Source organism: Rhinolophus ferrumequinum, chromosome 12 (assembly GCF_004115265.2).
Source record: "Rhinolophus ferrumequinum isolate MPI-CBG mRhiFer1 chromosome 12, mRhiFer1_v1.p, whole genome shotgun sequence".
Lineage (NCBI taxonomy): Eukaryota > Metazoa > Chordata > Mammalia > Chiroptera > Rhinolophidae > Rhinolophus > Rhinolophus ferrumequinum.
Window position 1 is genome coordinate 55,483,318 of NC_046295.1, and position 7,832 is coordinate 55,491,149.

Below are 7,832 nucleotides of genomic sequence, written 5' to 3' on the forward strand. Positions count from 1 at the left end.
TAAAACTGTGTTCATCAAAATAAATAAATCTCATGGTCTCAGTCAAGGTAGTGTGATATTACAGTTGGAACAATATAAAAAATACCCCAAAACTTCTGGGTGTATGTCGTACAGTGTGTCTCTAACTTAATTATTATCTCAGTCTGCTTTTCTAGGAACTTGTTCGCCCCCATCTCTCACATCCTGTTTGCAGTATTATTTGTTCCCAGTGTTACTTAGCAAACTTTGACGGTCGGTGTGAGTGGTTCCCTAAGCATACATTGACTACTACCTCTTAATTTGGGGCTAGGTACTTTCAAAACCAGTTACGTAGTTTTTCCACCCTTCTTTCACCTATTGGGTCTCTACCGCGAATGAGCCTCTGGTTCTATAAGAAGGCCTGGTAAGTCAGGCCCACAAAACCTGGGTAACGACGCTCCCCTTCTGTGGCCATGACAGACATTGTTAATTAATCGTAGCCTTTTTCCACTGAGCTATGAAGGGAGAACCTTCCTGAAGCCACTGCTGATTCATCAGAGTTAGCACAGGAAAGGAAAGAAAATCGGTTGATCAACGGGGAACGTAGGGGAAAGAACACTGGAATGGAAAGCAGGAAGACTAATGCTAATCCCAGTTCCGTCTTTAACTAGCTATGTGAATTTGGACTAATCATTTCCTTTTCTTAGGCTCCATGTTTGAAGTGAGCTGAAAAGAAAAAAAGGAAGGGAGGGAGGGTGGGAGGGAGGGAGAAGAAAGAGAGAAGCGAGCTGAGTAATCTTTAATTCCTTTTAGTTCTAAAAGTGTCCATACTCTCACCATCCACCCCCATCCTTGCTCTTCACCACACACACACACACACACACACACACACACACACAAACTCCCATCAGGTGGGCTTCCAGCACCCAACAGAGACTCTGATCTGTTCCTTTCCTGGGACTTGTCCAAATTATCAGATATTATCAAACTTCCTGGGGTGGCTCAGTGCTAAATAAAACATTCTCAGATGCTTAGAATTACCAAATCCTAGCATTTCTGAGCTAAAAGTCACCTCAGAGAACACTAAGCTGAACTCTCCATACTAAAGATGAGGAAACTAGAACAGAGTGGTTCAGTGACTTCCCCGAGGTCACACAGCAAGTGACCAAGTTGATCTTGTCTGTGTTTGAGACAGGGTCAGTCCCTGAGTCATATGAACTGGGCTCCACCAATCAGATGCACCCATGGAAGAATTCAGTTCAGAAGTGGAACAGGAGGAAGGAGGGCTACTCAGAACCCATCCTTTTACCAGAAGGGCAGTGGAGGTGTGTGGCCTTGGGGGTGTCAGAGCTTGAGGTTCTGGTGTTCAATGCTCAACGCATTTGGTGAAATCCATGGTGTCTATGCCCAAGAGTATTGCCAGTGGGGGGGGTCTTTGAAGATGTGATCTCACTTCCTGGCTGGCTGGCTACCTTTATACTGCACTCTTTGGCTGTCATGGAGATTCTATGAACTATCTAATATTTTTCAGTAAATTCTCTTTCCATCCAAATGAGCCAGGGTGGGTCTGTTGTTTATACTAAGAGTCCTGACTGGCACACCAACTCTTGAAAGGAAAGGAAATTCGAAACATAAATGCCACTTAGAAGACACTTGTTAATCCTCTGTCTTTTCCTCCGCCCTCCTGCCTTTCCTCTGTCATGCCTGTCAAGCTCTTCAAGGCAGCGCACCGTTGAAGCATTGTGGGACCTGTGAAAAAGGATATGCTGGATCTAAATTCCCACAAAATGACACTGGTTGTTTGAAAATGCTTACAAAGAGGCCCTGCTCCTCAATGAGGGAAGGGTAAGAATCGCAAGGGTTTGTGATGGTTGCTGGGGTGGGGTCAAGGCGGGTGCAGACGTCCCTTTAACTCCTTTCCTCTCACCTGCCCTGTTCCAGTGTTTAAAGTATTAGCAAGAATAATGGAGGAGAATTCTCACCGGCTCATGTATGAATTTGAATTAGAGTTGACTCCCAGGTTCACTGTCCTGTTCTTTTCCCTAGATCCCTCATTGCAAAGATTTGTACTTTTCAGCAAGAGGTACCTACAGATTCATTTGTTTGGAAGGACTTCCCAAGCAATGACACAGTAATTACAGACAATCCAAAAGCAAACAAAAAAGGCAGGAGGGAAATTGAAAAAAACTATAGCAAAGAAGAGGCTGAAAACATCTGGAGCGAGTTCTCACCCAAACTCCACAAATGGCAATCATTCTTACAACTCTTTGGGCTCTGAATCCCCCCAGGGGCCGGGGGTGGTAGTGGATGGCGCCTGGGCTTGAACTGGAGTTCGAGCTCCAACTCCAACACCCATGAGGTGTGTGATCTCAGCTGTTTGAGCAGATTCTCTAGCCTCTCTGAGCCATTCCTTTATTTTCTATGTTGTATTAAGTATATAATATTTAATTTTATTTTTTATATATATAGTAAGTATATATATTCAGTCTACACTGTATTCTCATTATTTGTGATAGTTGTTTTCTATCACGTCACTGGGAATGCTGTATTAACAAATAATGAACTACTCAGCTCCTAGCAGAAATACAGGGCAAGGTTCCAGAGAGCCTCTGGTCACAGTGCGTCAACTGCAAAACACAACCTTGATTTACGTATGTTTCTGTACAGAGACACCTTATGTAAAACGATTGTTGCTTCATTAACATTGAACTCCTGGCGATAGCACTGTCACTCATGCTTGAACAAAGCTTATTTAATGCATGTATTTTCTCTATAAGACAAAATATCACATATCACCGCCTCCCTGTGCTCTGTGCTTGGGGACATTTTAAACAGCAAAATCACTGACAAAAAAAAAAAGCACCAAAATGCGTGGCACTAAATAGCCTGGGACAAGGCCATTTGTTAGCCGGATGAGAGCTGAAACCAGAACGCAGAGGTGCCGCCTTGCTTGACCTCAGCTGGGAATGCGTGCAACAGGCAACTCAAATTTGTCACCGCTCTGCCCATGTCTGCAAACGACCGTCACAGTGCTGTGAGTATTGATTTTAGGTTACGAATGCATTTCAATGAGTAGGTGAATTCACACATATGGAATCTCTGAATAATGAGGATCAGCTGCTTATACATTTATATATTGCTACCATACCTCAAATAGTATTTGTCAGGACCAAATGCATAGAATACATCGTCAACCTCAGGCACTGTATGAATTAATGTACTGGTTGTATAACACATGTGCCTGGTGGATCCCCGTTCATTCTTCAGGTATCAGCTCAGGTGTTACCTCTTCCAGGAAGTCTTGCGCCAAAGGCAAGGACCTAATTGTAAATACAAACTAGAATTTGTTCTCTAAATGCCTAGGTGGGAAAGGAGGGAAAAGAAGGTCAAGGAGAAAACGTCTTTGCCTCATTCCACTTCTCACATTCTCTAGGAACCTAGATGCAGGGCACACATTGCCAAGTGGCAAAGTCAAGGTTTGCATTTGGATCATCCAGAGTTAGCAGCCTTAATCTCTAGAATATACTAATATCAAATTTTGTGACGTCATCATTGAAGCAAAAACACGGCACTTAAAAATTCCTGGAGAGGGGCGGCTGTTTAGTTCAGTTGGTTAGAGCAAGGTGCTCTTAACGAGGTTGCCGGTTCGATTCCCCACATGGGCCACTGTGAGCTGCGCCCTCCACGACTAGATTGAAACAACTACTTGACTTGGAGCTGATGGGTCCTGGAAAAACACACTTAAAATAAATAAAAATTAAAAAAAAAAATTCCTGGAGAGAACTCGTGACCCTTGAGAACACATTTCTGCATCTCTCCTCTCACCTCAGTTAGAGAGAGATCAATTTACTGGAGTCTCTCCAAAGAGTGATAATGGCTAGAAGCCCCTTTTTCTGCCCCCTTCACATCATCATCCCCAGTGTCTAGGAGGAGAAGATGGTGACATGATGGCTCCAAGATGACACAAGATGACAACTGCATGGGATGAAGACTGCTTGCTGTGGGACCGTGTGAGCTGGGAATGAGCTGGCTCCCTGGAGGATTAAGGATGGAGATGCAAGCTAGGAACAGGCTAAACATCAGCGGAGACTACCAAAGAGACTGCTGAGATGGGGACACTCCCTGATGGCCTCACCCCAGCCCCATTTCCTCTCTGCTGCCTGAGAATTTATGAAGATATGGATTTCTTGTGCAATGGTAATATTTCCTACACTAGGAACTTGTGAAACTCATTCATTCCACAAACATTTACCAAACACCTACTGTATTCCAGGATTTGTATGAATGGTTGGGCACACTGACATGACTATTAGGGTATAATCATATCCTATTTATCTTAAGAGAGATAGTTGGGCCCAGTGGTTGAGAGTGTGTATTCTGGAGCCCAGCTAGCTGACTGCTTGGGTCCCAGTCTCTGTGTTATTTGGACAAGTTGCTTAACCTCCCCTTAGTTTCCTCATACGCATATGTAACAGAGAAAATACTAGTTCTTATATCTAGTTGATATGAAATTAAGTAGGTTAAAGGTTTAGAACAGTACCCACCATGTAATAAGTGTTCATCATATATCAGCTGTTATTAATTTAAGTAGGCCAACCTTGAGAGAGAGAGAGAGAGAGAGAGAGAGAGAGAGAGAGAGAGAGAGGGAGAGAGGAAATTGCTGGCCACTATGCAAGCCATTCCTTTCAAAGTGCGTGTGCTTCTGAGGACAGGCAAGATGGGATTTTTCAGTATCATTGATTGGGTCTGGATTTCCCCTTATGAACACACTGTGGAAACTAACCCCTACATAAGAGTAACCGCACAATATTATTATCATTAGTGGTGGTAGTAAGAGTAGTAGCAGCAGCAAATATTTATCGAGCACATATGTATCAGGCTACAGTGCTAAGTGTTTTTAAACTAAGTGTTATTGCATTGAGTGTCATTAAATTTAATTCACATCATAAACGATACGATAATTGTTTCCATTTTCAGATGAGGAAACTATAGAGCAGTAAAGCAACACGTCCAAAGTTACAGCTGACACATGGCCAGGCGAGGAGGTGAGCTCGGGTTTTCTGTGTGCAAATGCTGTGTCTTTGCCAATAAACTCTACCGTCCTTGGGGAACTCACAGAGGGCAGCTGGCAATTTTAAACAAATAATTGCAATGGGTTGGAAAAGTGCTGGAAGAGGTGACGTTGTAATTAAGCTTTTCACAAACCTGTTCTCTCCCTCTGCTCTCTTGTTGGTGCCTAGATGGCAGGGACCAGATCTCACCCATCTTGGTTCGCCTTACACCAGCGAGGTGCTCCGTAAATATTGCTGGTTTGCTTGATTCAAGTGAGATATATCGCCTCTTTCAGATGGCTTTCAGTGCCTGAGCTGATGGTTTCTCCAGTGTGGATTACAAGCCCTAAGGGTATGTTATTGTTTCTGAGACTGAAGCCAGAAATGACAGTCTCTGTTTAAGGATGGAAGAATGTTCAAAATAGGAATGATGTTGATTGCAGGCAAATTTGCTTCATGTGGACTCCTTCGGTTTCCGGGTCATTTACAACTGGTTACTTTGGACTCTTGTCCATTCCAAAAATCTCCTGACTGTTGTTTCCCTGAGTCATGAATTGAAAATACAAAATAAGAAGACAGATTGTATCTTTGCAATGAAAACCCCACGGGCATCATTTCATATGTAATATTGAGCTCTGCCCCACCTGCCCCCACCTGACCCCTCCCGAATCTCTATGCTCCCCACCTCTGCTTGCACGCACCCAGGGGAAGCATTCATTCCATCTTTGGGAAGTTCTAAGCCTCAGGTCCTCTTACTAAAAGCTACCTGACCAGAGATTCCTTCCACTAGTCCTGCCTCCCCAGCTTCGGGCCAAGTGGACCCCATTCCTTTGCCTCATGACAGCCCTTTGGAGATTAGATATTCACCACTGCCACAGCCACCGTTCCTGTACCCATCACAGAATATTATTTCTAGTCCGCTTGCAACCTGGTCAACCTAAGTGGATGTAAGCGTGAGACCCAGAACTGAACACAGTACTCTAGATGTGGTTCACCTAGCACAGTAAACCTGGACCACGCGTTTTAAAACAGCTGTCTTGTTTCTGCAGCCACACCTTCCTCTGATGCAGCTTGAAAGTAGTGAACTGGATTTTCCACTGTTCTTTCTCTTACTATTGCTGTCAAGACAGATGGCCAGTGCCCACAGCAAGTAAGCATCAATCCCAGGACTCCGAGAGCCAGTGGGAAACAATCCTGAGTGGGAAAACAAGAGTGATGAGGCTTTTCTTCTTGCACAGGTCCCTGCAGGTACAGATTGGAGTCATATGATGGGAAGCAGAGCCCAGGAGAACGGGCAGGTGCAGAAGGCCTTGAGAGGGGGCAGTGGCTCCGGGTTAGGAGATTTGCGTTTGGAGCACACTATTTCCCTAATGAAGTGGGGGTACCAACACTTCTGCTCAAAGGGAGGAGACATCGCAAGGTCAAGTGGCACATAGCCTGAATGCGCTGGATGACCAAGAAACACCAGTCAGACATCCGGAAGGCAGTAACAACCTACTTACATTTTTTCTGAGGTCTCTTTTAAATGGGATAAATGGAGAGATTTCACTGAGTTAATCACAGCAGAATTCTTCTTTGCCTGTGTATCTCCCCAAAGTTGGCCACGCTGTTAGTTGTACCAGTTCCTCCATCTGGAAGCTCCCTATCCCCCCTTCTCTCTTCCCAAACCTGTAAACCAAACTTCAGACATGGAGGAGGGCCAGCAGGAGAAAACCAAACTCTTGTATCCCTATCTCCTTTCTGGCTTCCTATTTTAACTGTGTTGTTCACATTTACTCCCTCCTTCCTGGAATTGCTTTAAAGGTTTTCAAAGGCATTTAAGACACATGTTTGGGTGGGAAAAGACTGTGCTTCTAAAGCAGTGTTTACTCACCTAAGCACGTCAGCACTCCTGTCTCCTCCTACCCCCCTCAATTCACACTGTGGGGAGTGAGAGTGGAACAACCACAACAAAACCTGGGCAAGTCATTTAATGTCTCTGAGCCTCAGTTTCATTATCTGCAAAATGGGATGACATACCCAGGAATGATTAACCGGGGTAATGAATGTAAGGCACCTAGTATGTGGCTGGAAACAATATAGCTCTTCCGTAGACAGTCACATTTGGTCAACAACATTGTACGGTGGCCTAGGGGATGTGCTCACATGTCTCAGACTGAGCTTGCTTCCTGGGAAAATCCCTGATATAATAGGAGAGATAAGACAGGCATAGCAATACCTCTAAGAGAAAGTAGAGAATGCTGAGAGGACGGTACAGACCTGAGAGAGATGAGGATAGGCAGAACCCGGAAAGCTCCCTGGAAAGGTGAGGTTTGAATGGGTCCTTTCCCTGCTGGATGGTCAGATTTGGCTATAAATGGAAGCAGAGGAAGGGAAAGTGTGGTGCCTGTACAGGGAGAGAGTCGTAACACAGAATGAGTAGGTAGTAGCGCTGGAAAGCGAATGGAAGGTGGGTATGACTCTGATTAAGGACTAACTTTATTGTCCCAGAGTTAGAATTACAAACAGGTCCTCTAAATGGATTTTTGCAAAGACTCACAAAGTATGAGCAAAAACCAGAGCAGAAAGCTTTAATGCTTTCTCCCTTTCCCACAAGACCAAGTGGGAAAAAAGAGAAGCGTTGCAAGGCAGAGAGGGGTCACTGCTTCTTACCCCTCCAGGCAGGTTTGGAGACATCCGCTGGAGGATGGAGACATTCTGACAGCCTGTGGTCCCCAAAGAAACTGGTCCTTCTGTATCTTCTCACTTACTCAATAACAGGGTCTGGTGTGGCTGTCATGGCCTCAGTCATGGCCTCAGAGGGATGGTCATCAGCTCTTTTAT

The 7,832-nt window shown here is 44.6% G+C and overlaps 1 long non-coding RNA gene across 1 annotated transcript; it reads left to right on the plus strand.

The window, feature by feature from the left end:
• The first annotated feature begins 2,843 nt into the window (after positions 1–2,843).
• Positions 2,844–7,512, plus strand: LOC117031639 (uncharacterized). Its single transcript, XR_004424587.1, has 4 exons — positions 2,844–2,992; positions 4,936–5,003; positions 5,199–5,361; positions 6,059–7,512. It is a non-coding gene; the product is annotated as an uncharacterized LOC117031639 (long non-coding RNA).
• The last annotated feature ends 320 nt before the right edge of the window (positions 7,513–7,832 follow it).